Source organism: Lepus europaeus, chromosome 3 (genome assembly GCF_033115175.1).
Source record: "Lepus europaeus isolate LE1 chromosome 3, mLepTim1.pri, whole genome shotgun sequence".
NCBI lineage: Eukaryota > Metazoa > Chordata > Mammalia > Lagomorpha > Leporidae > Lepus > Lepus europaeus.
In genome coordinates this window covers 140560277-140576013 of record NC_084829.1, presented here as the reverse complement: position 1 = coordinate 140576013, position 15737 = coordinate 140560277, and positions in this window count along the sequence as shown.

The window sequence follows — 15737 nt, the reverse complement described above, 5'->3', positions numbered from 1 at the left end:
GGTTTTTAAAGAAAAATCAAAATGTAATATTGGAAGTGAAGAATTCAATAGATCAAATAAAAAATGTGTTGTAAAGCCTTAACAACAGACTTGGTGAGGCAGAAGAAAGAATAATTGAAAAGGATACTATCAAATGACCAACATTTATGACTTAGGAGTTTTGAAGGTGTAGAAAAGGAATGGGTTATAAGACCTTTTAGTGAAATAATTAAAGAAAACTTCCCTAATTTGGTGAAAGGAAGGAACGCCCAACTACAGGAAGCACATAGAACTCCTAAGACATGGTGAGAAAAGATCTTCACCACAATACATCGCACTCAAATACCCCACAGTAAAATATAAAGAAATGATTCTAAAATGGTACAAGAGAAAGCCACATTACTTTCAGAGGATCACCAATTAGACACACAGCTGACTTCTCATCAGAAACTCTATCAGCTAAGAGAAAATGGAGAGACATAGTCTTAAGTGAAAAGCACTGTCAACCCAAAGTACTAAACCCTGCAAAAACACTCATTTATGAATCATGGTGAAATAAAGACCTTCCATAACAAACAGAAATTGAAAGAATTTGTCACCATCTGTCCAGCCTTACAAAAAATGCTTAAGGATGTGCTACACACAGAAACACAGTGATCACTATGAAGGAAAGTAAGGGCAGAAAATCTCCCAGTAAAAGTATAAAGGAGGGACCGGTGCTGTGGCGTAGCGGGTTGATGCCCTGGCCTGAAGTGCCGGCATCCCATATGGGCACTGGTTCGAAACTCGGCTGCTCCTCTTCTGATCCAGCTCTCTGCTATTGCCTGGGAAAGCAGTAGAAGATGAGTCAAATGTTTGGGCCCCTGCACCCATGTGGGAGACCTGGAAGAAGCTCCTGGCTCCTGGCTTCAAATCAGTGCAGTTCCAGCCATTGTGGCCAACTGGGGAATGAACCAGCAGATAGAAAACCTCTCTCTCTCTCTCTCTCACTCTCTCTGCCTCTCCTCTCTCTGTGTAACTCTGACTTTGAAACAAATAAATGAATATTTTAAAAAAAAAGTGCAAAGGAAATTCAAACCAAACTATAGGAATATTTATGGGAAAATGGCAGGGCTGATTCATTACTTATCAACTGTCGCCTTGAATGTAAATGACCTCAACTCTCTAGTTAAAAAAATACAGAACGGCTGAATGGATTAAAAGACAAAATTCACTTATGCTGCCTATAATAACATAGCTCATCAACAAAGATGCATGCAGACAAAAGTGAAAAGACAGAAAAAGATATTCAATGCTAATATAAAACAAAAAAGAGCTGGTGTAGCCATCCTAATATCAGACAAAATTGACTTTAACACAAGAACTTTTAAAAGAGACAAAGAAGGGCACTATGTAATGTTAAAGAGATAAACTCAACACAAAGATTTGACTATTATGAACCCATATGCACCTAATTACAGGGCACCTGGCTATATAAAAGAAATGTTAATGGATCAAACGGGAGACATAGATTCAAATACAATAGTGATGGGGACTTCAATAACCTGCTTTCAGCAATGGGAAGATCAACTAGACAGAAACTAGCAAGGAAACAACAGAATTAATCAACACTATATTTTGAAATGGACCTAAAAGATATCTACAACACATGACATCCTACAGTTGCAGGATACACATTCTTTTTTTTAAAAGATTTATTTATTTATTTGAAAGGCAGAGAGAGAGAGAGAGAGAGAGAGAGAGAGAGGTCTTTATCTGCTGGTTAACTCCCCAGACGGCAACAATAGCCAGAGTTGTGCCAATACAAAGCAAAAAGCCAGTCTCCCATGTGAATGCAAGGGCCCAAGCACTTGGGCCATGTTCTATTGCTTTCCCAGGCCATAGCAAAGAGCTGGATTGTAAGGGGAGCAACCAGGACTTGAATTGGCACCCATATGGGATGCCAGTGCTGCAGGCAGTGGCTTTACACACTATGCCACAGCACTGGCCCCAAGGATACACATTCTTCTCACTAGTGCATAGAACTTTTTCTAGGAAAGACTATATGCTAGGCCATAAAGCAAGTCTCAGCAAATTCAAAATAATACTCAAATTCATACAATGCATCTTATCTCACCACAATGTAATGAAGAACCTATAGAACATATGCAAAGACATAGAGAATGAACAATATGCTCCTGGGTGAATAGTGGGTCATTGGAGAAATCAGAGAATTTCTGGAAATATATGAACACAACAATACAACATATCAAAACTTATGGGATACAGGAAAAGTAGTGTTAAAAGGAAATTTTATAGCAGTTGGTGCCTACATCAAGAAATTGGAAAGGCACCAAATAAATGCACTATCAATGCATCTCAAGGACTTAGGAAAACAACAGCAAACCAAACCCCAAAATAGCATGACAAAAATAAATAAATAAAATTAGAGAGGAAATAAACAAAATTGAAACCCAAAATCAATATAAAAGATCAGGAAAATGAAGAGCTGGTTTTTTGAAAAAAATGAATAAAATTGACACACAGTTGATCCCCCAAAAAAGAGGGAGAAGACCTCAATCAATAAAACTAGAGATGAAAAAATAAATGTAACAAGAGATACTACATAAATAAAAAGAAACATCAGAAATTATTACAAAGAGATGTCTGCCAACATCCTAGAAGAGATAGTCTCCTGGACACATATAACCCACCTAAATTGAACCAGGAAAACACAGAATACCTAAACAGATGAATAACTGAGACAGAAATTGAGTCAGTAATAAACACCCTCCAATCAGGGGCCAACACTGTGTAAAGCTGCTGCCTGCTGGGCCGGCAAGCAGAATGGGCACAATTTGTCTACCAGATGCTCCATTTCCTTTTCTTCAAGAGTTATTTATTTATTTGAAAGGCAGAGTTACAGAGAGGCAAAGCCAAATGCAGAGAAAGAGAGGTCTCCCATCCTCTGATGCACTTCCCAGATGGTTGCAATGGCCAGAGCTGTGCCAATCTAAAGCCAGGAGCCAGGAGCTTCTTCCAGGTTTCTCACACAGGTTCAGGGGTCCAAGGACTTAGGCCATCTTCTACTGCTTTCCCAGGCCACAGCAGAGCACTGGATCAGAAGTGGAGCAGCCAGAACTCGAACCGGCACCCATATGGGATGCTGGCACTGTAGCCTGCAGTTTTACCCACTTTGCCACAGTGCCAGCCACTGATCCACTTCCAATCCAGCTCCCTGATAATGTGCCTGGGAAAGCAGTGGCAGATGACCCAAATCCTTGGGCCTCTAAACCCACACAGGAGACCCAAAAGAAGCTCTAGATTCCCAGCTCTGGATCAGCCGGTCATCTCACTAGTGAAACAGTGAATGGAAGACCTCACTCCCTCTGCCTCTGGCTCTCTGTAACTCTGCCTTTCATATAAATAAATAAATCTTAAAAAAAGACCGTCTCAACAAAGAAAAACCCAGGTCCAAAGGCTTCATTGATGAATTCTACTAGACATTTAAAGAACTAACTTCAACTCTTCTCAAGCTATTCAAAACAACTGAAAGAGAAGGAATCCTCCCAAAGTCCTTTTATGAAACCTGCATCACCTTAATTCCTAAACCTGACAAAGGTACAACAGAGGAATAGAACTAGAGGCCAATTTTCCTAATGAACTTGGACATAAAAATCTGCAACAAAATACTAGCCAATTGAATCCAACAACACATCAGGAAGATCATTCACCTGGACCAAGTGGGATTTATCTCTGGTATGAAGGGATGGTTCAACATTCACAAATCAATAATGTGATGCATCAGATTAACAAACTGAAGTACAAAAATCATGTTACTATCTCAACAGATGCAGAAAAAGCATTTGAATAAGTGCTTTCATGATGAAAACGTTCATGATGAAAACTTTAAACAAATTGCATATAGAAGGAATACTCCTCAACACAATCAAGGCAATTTATGAAAAACCTATGGGGAAAAGTTGGAAACATTCCCACTGAGATCCAGAACCAGACAATAATGCACAATCTCACCAATGCTGTTCAGTATAGTCCTGGAAGTTTTAGACAGAGTCATTAGTCCAGAAATAGAAATCAAAGTTTTCAAATTGGGAATGAGGAAGTCAAAATATCCCTATTTGCAGATGACATTATTCTATATAGACAGGATCCAAAAGATTATGCAGAGAGACTATTGGAACTCATAGAAGAGTTTATTAAAGTGGCAGGATATAAAAACAACTCACAAAAATTAATAGCCTTTGTATTCACAAACAGTGCTATGGCTGAGCAATATCTGCTAAGATCAATCCCAATAACAATAGATACAAAAAAATCAAATATGTTAGAATAAATTTTACCAAGGATGTTAAAGATCTCTACAATAAGAATTATAAAACATTAAAGAACAAATTAGAAGACATTAAAAATGGAAAAATATTCCATGTTCATGGATTGGAAGAATCAACATAATATAAATGTCCATATTATTAAAAGTAATTTACAGGTTCAATGTGATCCTAATCAAAATACCAATGACAATATTCTCAAGATTTTGAAAAAATGATGCCAAAATACATACAGAAACACAAAAGACTTTGAATAGCTAATACAACCTTATACAACAACTTACTTTTGACAAAGGGGCTAAAATCAATCCCTGGTGCAAGGACAGTTTCTTCTATAAATAGTGCTGGGAAAACTGATTTTTTGCATGCAGAAGTATGAAGTAAGACACCTACCTTACATCATACACAAAAATCTACTCAAAATGGATCAAAGACCTAAATCTATGACATGATACCATCAAATTATTAGAGAACATTGGTGAAACCATGCAAGACATTGGCATAGGCAAAGCATTCTTGGAAAAGACCCCAGAGGCACAGGCAATCAAAGCCAAAATTGACAAATGGGATTACATCAAATTGAGAAGCTTCTGTAACGATTCAGTATTGTACTGCTATTTCTATGATAATGTGAATTGCTTCATTCATACTTGAATAAATGAATGAATGAAAATGTTAAATGATTTTTATGACCTTTGCACAGTTAAATATCTAGCCCCAAATATGTATTATTTTGGAGCTAAGTTAAAGTTGAACTTATGAATATATGTGTTTCCTTTTACTTCACATGTTATATGATTTCAAAGACAAGCATGCATAAACATAGCCAAGAATTTGCTGTTGCATTCCTAATTCCAATGACCCCCTTGTCAATTTACCTTAGGTGCTTCGTCCATATTGTTGGAGTGTTTGGCATAGAACTTTTCTCTCACTGAGGTAATTCTAAAAAATGGTAGGACGGAAAGACTACCATTTGAAAAATTGAAGTAACGAAGAACAGCCACTTTTTGTTATTCTCATCCAGTGACTCTAAAATTACAAATAAATTTTTCCCAGAATATTTTTTATTCCTAAGAATCATAGGAAAGAGAAAGAGCTATTTTCTTAAAATTCATTATAGAATAGAATTCTTTAACATAGAAACAAATTCAAAATACTTCCTTTAAGCAATACTGTGTTGACATATAGCATTTTGTATTAGAAATGTTGTAACTGAGACAAGCTTTTCATATGTGCATGAATGGAGGAAACGCTGCTCAAAAGTTTTAAAACTGAATAGGATTTGTATAATTGTGAAAAGTTCCACAGCTTGTTTGGATTTAGCAGTTCATCCTGTTTTTAACTGGCTCATTATCGTCATGCATTGGTCAAAAATCATTAACCGCATCCCTAAATGTCACCCACCAGTGAATTCTCATATTTGTATGTAAATAATTTACAAGAAGCTGTTGGTGGTATCATAGAAGAAATCTCTCCTGCTATTCACTAGCAGTGATGACAAGGTAAAACCCTGGAACACCTGTATATCTTTCTTCCAAGCTTAATAACCCCACTATGCTAAGAGGATAAATTAGTCCCGAGTTCCCCAGCATCCTGACACATTTCCACAAGCATTTATCACACTGCAAAGTAATTATTCACATATGGACTGATTTCCCTACCGGATTAGAGCTCTTTCCATGTAGAGTGTGCATCTTATCTGATGATATATCTGCGGCTCTTACAACAATGCTCCAAACTAAGCCAATTATCAGTAAGTGCTTCCTGATGAATGCATGGTATAATACCAATAACACCTCCTAATGTCTATACTAATTTGGAACAATAGTATGCCATAATTAACTTGTCTTGTCTTTAACTGTGACCCACAATGTAATTTTTCTTTATGATCCATTACTTTTCAACTTTCATTTTTTTCTTCCTGAACAGCCAACTTTTCACAGGTTGCAAGTCTCCTGGCAGAAGATAATTAGGCATGTGTAACAAACAATAGATCATTGGGTCAGATAAATCTAGCTCTTTTTTCAGGATATTATGTGGAAAATGATTTAATAATAAAAATTCTTCTCCAAAAGAGTAATATAATATTTTTATTTTAGAAGCCATTGAGGAAAATATGATAGGGTGATCCCTTTGACAGAAAAAAGAAAAACACTAAGCCAATCAAGATGGAATCACTCATGTTCTTACTAATTTTGAACAAATCAATCTCTAACGCAAGATAATTTACATCTTTGCAGTAACTCTCCATGTCATAAGCTAGAGATATGTCTCTTTGATACTCAGAAAGCAGCAAATGCTGCCCCTTCTCTCTAACTCTTCTTGGAATGAAGCAGTCCACAGCAACAAAAAAAGACAGTAAGTATTGCCCTCTTGGAAGTAATACGTTAGTGAAGAGGAAATAGATAAGAAAGAATGAACATCATAATTAACATAGTTTGATCGGAGGGTGAATTTTGAGAGCTTGAAGATTATTCAATCTCAGACAACCTTTATCTCTTCTCCTTCTTGTCCTCTTACTTATTTCCTGAATAACTTCATTTAAAATTGATAGGTAGAGCTGAGCAAGACTAAGTGATCAGGCATAACAAGGGTAGGGTAAGGAGAAAAATAACAGTAACATCAAAGAGCAATGAGCACATCCAATATACATATGTTGGTGTCTAAATATCTTTGTTCACTAAGGAATCAGAGCTCCTGGAGGAAATGGCTGACTTACTGCATGTAGCGTAACGTCAGCTCCTCAGATGATCCTGGAAAAATACATTCTCTGTGGTGCGCTTGCAACTTCCTGTATGCTTGAGCTTTCTGTCAAAACAGAAAAATTTTAAATAACTAAACATATAAGAACAGAAATTTAGATAGTTAAATTAATCGAAGATTCTATAAATAAAATGCTGTAACAATTTTAAAATTAACCATCTATCTCTGTGGTATATTTTTCATACATGTCTTATCTTCATCTTCTTTAACTGTGTCCTCATCTAACAATATTTTTGCAACATTTTCTATGAAAAGATAGAAAAATAATGTAATCTTTCTTTCACTAATGTTGATAATTTCCAAAAATGGCTGAGATAAGTTGCTTGGGGTTTCAAAAGTTATTATCAATAATTTGTATTCACTATCAAAAGGTAGAGATTTTAAAGCTACAATATGCTTCCTTTTGGAGTTGAATTTTTGGCTTTTTGTTATATTTCAATTTTTGTATGAGCAATAGTTTTTGACTCTGTCCTTTGTTCTAGGCCCTGTCTAGTGCACTTGGGCCTCATTCCTTTGTAATCATAACCTCTACTCTACCACCAATGGCTCTACTCCCAACCTGTGTGTACTGATGGTCCTCTTCCCCACTTAATGCTGTATAATTGTTCAAACCTGGTAAATGCCACTCTTAGGATCATTGGTTACTATCCTCACTCTGTCTTTTATGACCTTGTCTAAATATGATCAGAGTTGGCAAACTTGGAAGGCTTCCATAGCCTTGGCAACTCATGACGACAGCCTAGGATGGTTACTGGCACCATAAACTAGAGTGTCAATTTGTTGGGTCAACAACAGGAGCCACTGTGCACTTGCTCCTCATGTGGGATCTCTGTCCTTAATGTGCTGTACATTGTGATTTAATGCTATAACTAGTACTCAAACAGTATGTTTCACTTTGTGTTTCTATGTGGGTGCAAACTGTTGAAATCTTTATACTAAATTGATCTTCTGTATATAAAGAGAATTGAAAATGAATCTTGATGCAAATGGAAGGGGAGAGGGAGCGGGAGAGGGGAGGGTTGTGGGTGGGAGGGAAGTTATGGGGGGGGGAAGCCATTGTAATCTATAAGCTGTACACTGGAAATTTATATTCATTAAATAAAAGTTTAAAAAAAAAAGGAACAAAAGAGCTATAAAAAAAATATACAAATTTCATCTAAAATTGAAGCACAGAGAAGGACAATTTAAATGCATTTTGAAATTATGTAATATATGTAATATATATTATATATGATAAATATATATTAATAATTATATATTATCCTATCAGCAAATTATAAGATTATATAATTAAACTTCTCTTTTTTTTACACTGACTCACTAATAAATATACCCAGAGATTTTGGTCACTGGAAATTATTCATTTATTTTCAAGTCAATTGATTATGTTGACAACTATCTTGCAATCCATTTTATTCAAGTCCATGAGACTTCAACAAGATGGGCATGTCTTAAATGATAAAATATGGGGTCAGCATTGTGGCATAACTGGCTTAGCCAGTGTCTAAAATACGTACAGTATATTGTATGGCACTAGTTCAAGTCCTAGCTACTCCACTTTTGACCCAGCTCCCTGCTAATGTACCTGGGAAAGAAGCAGAGGATGGTCCAAGTCCTTGGACCCCTGTACCCACATGGGAGACACAGATGAAGCTCCTGGCTCCTGGTTCCTGGCTCCTGGCTCCTGGCTCCTGGCTTTGGCCTGGCCCAGCCCTGGCTATTGCAGCCATTTGGGGAGTGAACCAGCAGATGGAAGATTTCTCTCTTTATCTCCCTCTGCCCCCCACATTGTAACTCTGTCTTTCAAATATATGAAATGAATCATTTCAAAATTGAAAAAAAGTGATAAAATGCAATTTTTTTTTACTTTATTTTTTATTTAGTAAATATAAATTTCCAAAGTACAGTTTATGGATTACAATGGCTCCCCCCCCCATAATTTCCCTCCCACTCATACCCCTCCCAAAATGCAATCTTTTAAAGATTTATTTATTTATTTGAAAGTCTGAGTTACACAGAGAGAGGAGAGGCAGAGAGAGAGAAAGAGAGAGAGAGAGAGAGGTCTTCCATCTGCTGGTTCATTCCCCAATTAGTTGCAAGGGCCAGAGATATGCAGATCCGAAGCCAGGAGCCAGGAGCTTTTTCTAGGTCTTCCATGTGAGTGCAGGGGCCCAAATTTGGGCCATCTTCTATTGCTTTCCCAGGTCATAGCAGAAAGCTGGATCAGAAGCAGAGCAGCTGTGTCTCAAACCGGCACCCACATGGGATGCGGCACTTCATGCCAGAAGGTTAACCCACTGCGCCACAGCACTGGCCCCCATGTTTCTATACTTTTAATACAATATCTCATTTCTTCCCAAATGCTCAAGAGAAACAACTACACTTACAATTACACTAAAAATGTATTTATTTTTAAATTTTTTTTGTTTATTTTATGGGGAGGTATTAATTTGTGGGCTCTCAATTCTGTTTCCTTGATCTATATGCCAGTTTTTATATCAGTTACCATGCTGAGCTGTTTTAAGATTTAGTTTATTTATTTATTTGAAATGCAGAGAAACAGAGAGAGAGAGAGGGAGACAGAGAGATCTTCCATCCACTGGTTTAGTCCCCAAATGGCTACAACAGCCAGAGCTGAGCCAGACCAAAACCAGGAGTCAGAATTCTGGGTCTCCCATGTGGGTGCAGAGGCCCAAACACTAGGGCCATCTTCCGCCGCTTTCCCAGGTACATTAGCAAGGAGCTGGATCAGAAGTGAAGTAGCCAGGACTCAGATCAGCTCCCCTATGAAATGCCAGTGTCCCAGACCATGGCCTAACCTGCTACAACACTGGCCCCTACCATGTTATTTTAATTATTATAACTTTGTACTATGCTTTGAAGTCAGCGATTGTGATTTCAGCTTGATTTATTTTAAAGATTTATTTTATTTATTTGAAAGATAGAGTTACAGAGAGAGACAGATAGAGACAGAGAGAAAGAGAGGTCTTCCATCTGCTGGTTCACTCCCCAAATGGCTGCAATGGCCAGAGCTGAGCTGATCTAAAGCAGGAGCCAGAAGCTTCTTCTATGGCCATCCTCCACTGCTTTTGCAGGGGCATTAACAGGGAACCTGGTCAGAAGTGGAGCAGCCAAGATTCAATTCGGTGCCCATATGGGATGCTAGCAATGCAGGCTGGGGCTTTAACCTGCTATGCTGCAGTACAGGCCCCTCAGCTTGATTTTTTTTCATTTTGTTTTGTTTTGTTTTGTTCTTGCTCAGGATTGCTTTGGCTATTCTTCGTCTTTTTATCATTCCGTATAAATTTCAGTTTTTTTTCTAATTCTATAAAGAATGTCATTGGTATTTTGATAGGAATTGCATCAAATCTTTAAATTGGCTTAGATAGATTTCTTAATTATTTTATTTCTTCCAGTCCGTGAGCTTTCCATTTTTTTGTGTCCTTAATGATTTCTTTCATCAGTGTTTTATAATTTTCATTGTTGATATCTTTACTTCTTTTCTATGCATCAAAAGATGCATTCATCATGAAACTACAATCTGTGGAGTAAGTACTCAATATATAAATTAACACAAATGAATCTGAAAGTAACTCTGAAAACAGAGTAGACAATACATAGAGAAAGTCCCCAAGGAGAAGTACAGCAGAACCAGTACATGTTGAACAGGTGATCCATCACCTTAATAACCTGCAAATAGATATGGTTTCATATGAAATCCTATTTACAACATTGTAAGCCAAGAAATGATAAGTGTTCCCAAGAATTCAGAGTGTGTGAAAGCTTACTATAGTAGCCATCTTCTACTGCCATGACAAAATGCCATAGACTTGGTGGCTTCAACACCAGATGTTTGTATCTGTTACGCTGGAACCTGGGACTTCTAAGAGCAAGCTGCCAGCTGCTTTGGTCCCTGGTGAGGGACGTTTTCCTGGCTTACAGAAGTCCTCACATGGCAGAGAGAGCTCTAGTATTTCTTCTTGTTCTTATGGAAACACCAAGCCCATGGTGAGCTTCAACATGTGAATTTGGAGGGTGGATGGGGGCACAAATAAGTCCATAGCACATGTATATATTTAAGCACTTTGGGAACAATTTGACAAAATCTATCTAGTACAGTAAAGTAAAAAAAAAAAAAAGAAGAAGAAGAAGAAGCATTCATCACCCTAGCAGTCTAACCATAGAGAGAAACTTCCTGTACATGTACAAGGAGACATCAAAGCATTATTGGAAACTGGGAAATGTAATGGAAATCACATAAATCTCCATTAACAATAAAAAGGAAAAGAAACCATGCTTAAACAATGCAATGCTCTCTATAAGTGAAACCTGAGATGAGACTGAATACAGGTCTTTTGCTGTAAGATACTTACTTTTAAATGTTTTGTTCCATTTCTAAATAATGCAATACGGAAGTAACTATATAATTTATTTCTTACTTTAGTTGATTTTAACTAGTCAATGTTTTCTGTAAAACATATTCAGCAGAGCTCTTTTTCATTCTTGTTAAAGTACTGAGCTGTTGCAAATCCGTTTCACAGTGATGCCCCTATTCAAGTGTGAATGGGCAACATTGTGTGAACATGCTCTTCGAATAGATTCTGTAGGTGCCTACGGAACCTTGATGAGTCTATGAATAACACTGAAAGTGATTCTTAGTTAGCCTATCATATGATGATACAAAGAATTTTTGTGGCTTTTTCTGGCTGAAGAGAAGTCCAGTTGGGTTTGGTGACCTTGAGCAAGGAAGGGTTAAATGCTTGTCTCCCAACTCCCATCAGGGCACAGAGACAGCTGCTCATGAGTGCACGGGTATGTGGACACACGCACACACAGGCACACACACACAAGCATTCTTCATGGCTATTGAAACCAAGAATAAATAGTAATAGTACATGCACTAGTATGTATAAAATACTAAGAAAATAAAAAATGATCCGTTCAAGTAAGTGAAGAGAAAAGGCTGTTTTGTCGCATCCAGCTTTGCTGCACTTTCACCTGGTGTGTCAACTTTAGCTCATCGAGTTGGCAGAATGCATTTTAAAGCAGATAGAAGTCTTATTTTACACGCAAGAGTAAAGTAATTTTATATCTGCTCTACCAGTGGATTAAGTATTGCAGGCCATTGTTAAACCACTAAAATAATCATGAAGAAGAATGGAAAGAAGAACAGATCCTTGCAACAAACCCATGTTAATTACACTTGCAGCTGGGAGATCAATTTGCATAGGAAGTCTTTGAAGCCTGTCAGGTATGAATTGAACCACTGAACTGCTACATTTGATAATCCGGCCTTAAGTTTAGTTATTTCCCCCTAAGATGTTGCTTCAGACTACCAGACAGCTTTCTTCTATGAAAGTACTAATGTCTGATTAATTTGTTCCTGAATGTAACACACATTTGTGACTTTTAAATAAATTATTAACAAAATATTATCAAAAACAAATGAATATTGTTAATTATATGTACATATTTTTGAACAAAGCAACATTTTGAGTACAGTGAATTGTAGGTTTAGTTCTCAAATGCTGAAAATCTAAAAGTGTTCTGCAGAATTTATGGATTACAGTTAGCTAATGATATTGAGGCAGTGTTATAGAGGACTTTACCTGTAATTTAATTTTCACAGTTGTCATATGAAGTAGATATAACAACTTTTTTCATTTTACCTAATAAACATGAAGTTGAGATGCAGAGAATCCTAATAAGCTGACCAAAATCACTGATTAAGGATATGGCAAGTTTTAGATTTCAATTCAGATAATCTGATTTACAACATAATCTCTGATCCTCTCTGCCTTGCCTCTCCTAAAAAGTCTATTTTACAATCTTTTTCCTAAGGTGTAAGATTATTTTCATTTATTCACAATAACTCAAAAAGGGAAAGAATCATATGAGTTCATACCTGTTGAGGTTGAATTCGTTCTGAGAGGAGGAGCATAGTGGGGGTAAAAGGCGCAGAGTCACCACACAGACCCCGGGAGTCGGGCCCACAGACTAATTTATTTCAGTTGGTACAGCAGATTAAATAGCCAAGGCAGCCAATCTGGTCAAGGGGCGGTCTATGCCCTAACCTAACCTGTTGCCAAGTAGTTTCCGAAGTCATCCAATCACAGCCTATTGCCAGGCAGGCTCTGTTGCCAGGTGGGTTTCAAAGCCATTCCTGAATAACTGAGGCTCACTTGCCAGCGGCTATGTTGGCATGGCCTTCTCATTCCACCACATTTCCCCTTTTTTGCTTATTTTTGAGCAACAGAAGGCATGATTCTTGGCCATACCATTGTTGACCCCGTTTCCATGTGGTCTCCGTACGCAGCTGTGCCTGTCTTAGGTTGTCCCCCAGGGGATCTTATGTGTCATTGACTAACCAGCATTCAAAATGGGAGACCACAGGAGTGCTTGCTCAGATAGGGGTAGGAATGAGGAATAGTGGTTATCAGGAATGGCATGACCGCACACAGGCTGTGGGCCATTTGAGTGGCTGACCAGAGATAGTGGGGTATGAAACAGCAACAAATGTGGCTATGGGCAATTTCTCAGGGTAGGGATGATAGGGCAGGTGCATCTGCTAACAAGGCAGACTCTCAGGCTTGTTCAGCTGGTTCTGGTTGACTGTCAGTTGCAGGCTTGATGTTTCTGACTGGTACCCAAATGGGCTGTCCTGCATTTTCTGGAAAGACATAAGCATATCCTAGACCCTTGGTTAGCAGAGGGTGTGGTCCCTTCCATTCTCGTGTCAGGGGGGTCTTTCCACCTAACCATAGGGTCTGGGGTCTGGAATGGAAAGGACCCCCAGTGTTTATAAGCTGGGCTGATCCCTTGGGAATCAAAAGTAATAAAATTGATAATGAAAAGGACCTCAGTCAAAGCAAGCTGTGGGTCTGGGGGAATATGATTGTTTTTCTGTCTTTGTAAGAGATCTTTAATCGTCCTATGAGTTCTTTCAATGATTACTGTCCCTGTGGGTTGTATCAGATACCTGTGGCAGACTGTATGTTCCAGGATTTCAGGAACGAATTAAATTCCTGTGATGTATACACTGGCCCATTATCAGTCTTTATGGTCCAGGGGACACCAAGGACCAGCATAGCAGACTTAACCACCTTTATCACATTACTAGCCTTTTCTCCAGATTAGGCTGTTGCAAATACAGCCATTGAATAAGTATCTACCACCACATGGACAAATTTAAGTTTACCAAAGGAGTTAATGTGGGTGGCGTCCACTTGCCAGAGCTTATTAAGAGCAAGGCCTCATGGGTTCACTCCTGCTTGTTGCAGTGGGCCTAAGGGGGCGAGGGGTGCACAATTCTTGCAAGAGTGCATTAGGTATTTGCATTGGCTCATTGTTAGCTCCGGGAAAAGCAATTTTATGTTGCTTGCTGACATATAATTTTTGGTGTAGAATACGGGCTTGTTCTAGGTATCCAATGGAAGCCATGTTGTAGGAAATCAGGCTATCAACCTTTTTGCTGCCTTGGAAAATAAAGCCAGATAACCCAGTATGTGATCTTACATGTGAGATATTCCATGGGTGTTTTCTGTTCTCAGCTTTTTAAGTCTTGTGGACATCTGGTCAATTGGCTTATTAGTCAGATTAAAGACTACAAAAGGGATCGTCTTTGCTACCTGTGCTGAGTATTTGCTGTCTGAAAATATATTTACCGGCCCATCCTGGCTAAGGAGTAGAACCTTGACTATTGCCCTTATTTCTCCCAACTGTACTGATCCCCCATGGGGTTCTATATGGATCTTATCTTTTTCTGATGAAGATTTGATCACTATTCCAAACAGTGACTTGGCGTCTATAAACACACATGGTGCCATGGGTATAGGTTGATTAGCAGGGAAAGCATGTTTGGGATAGTCTATTTCTAAGATTTGTAATGTTTAGAGTAGCCTGTCCACTGGCAGGTGATTGTCAACCTGTCCTGGGAAATTTATCATTAAAGTTTGAAAGAGTGTGCTATTCTGCATCAATGTGGACAGTTCTAATTGTGATAGGGGTAGGACCACTATGTCTGGCTCTATGTTAAATATCTTTTTGGCATAATATCTTAATTTAAGTCCCATCATAAGGGTGGCATCTACTTTGTTAACTATTTTATGACACTCGCTCCAGGCTATCTAATTGTGATAGGGGTTTGCACCCAAAAAAGTGGTCCGTGTTACCTGATGGTCATATCAAAAGGTTTTTAAATTTGACAACTGGGTGTTGATCTTTTCTATAGTGAATTCAGCTGCTGATGTCAATGTGATTTTTGAAGAAGGGCTGTTCCTCTTAGTCAGTAAATTGAATAGCGGTCTAAGCTCTGCAGGTGTTAGGAGAAGGAAGGGCTTCATCCAATTGATTTGGCCACATATTTGCTGAAGTTCATTAAGTAAATATTTACGCTTGACTTTTAGGTTTGGGCCCATTGGAGATATATGGTAGGAGATTTGATAACCCAAGAATTGAAAGGGAGGAAAATGTTGTACCTTTTCTGTGGCAATAGACAATCCCAGGAATTGTCAATTTCTTACTGTCTCACTTAGGTCTTCAGAGTTGCTGCATTCTCGTGAGCAAGTGAGATATCACCCACATAATGTATGACCGAGCACTGATCTTTCAGTGTGCTGGTTGCATGAAAAACGTATCTTTGGCAAATGGCAGGGCTATTTTTTTATG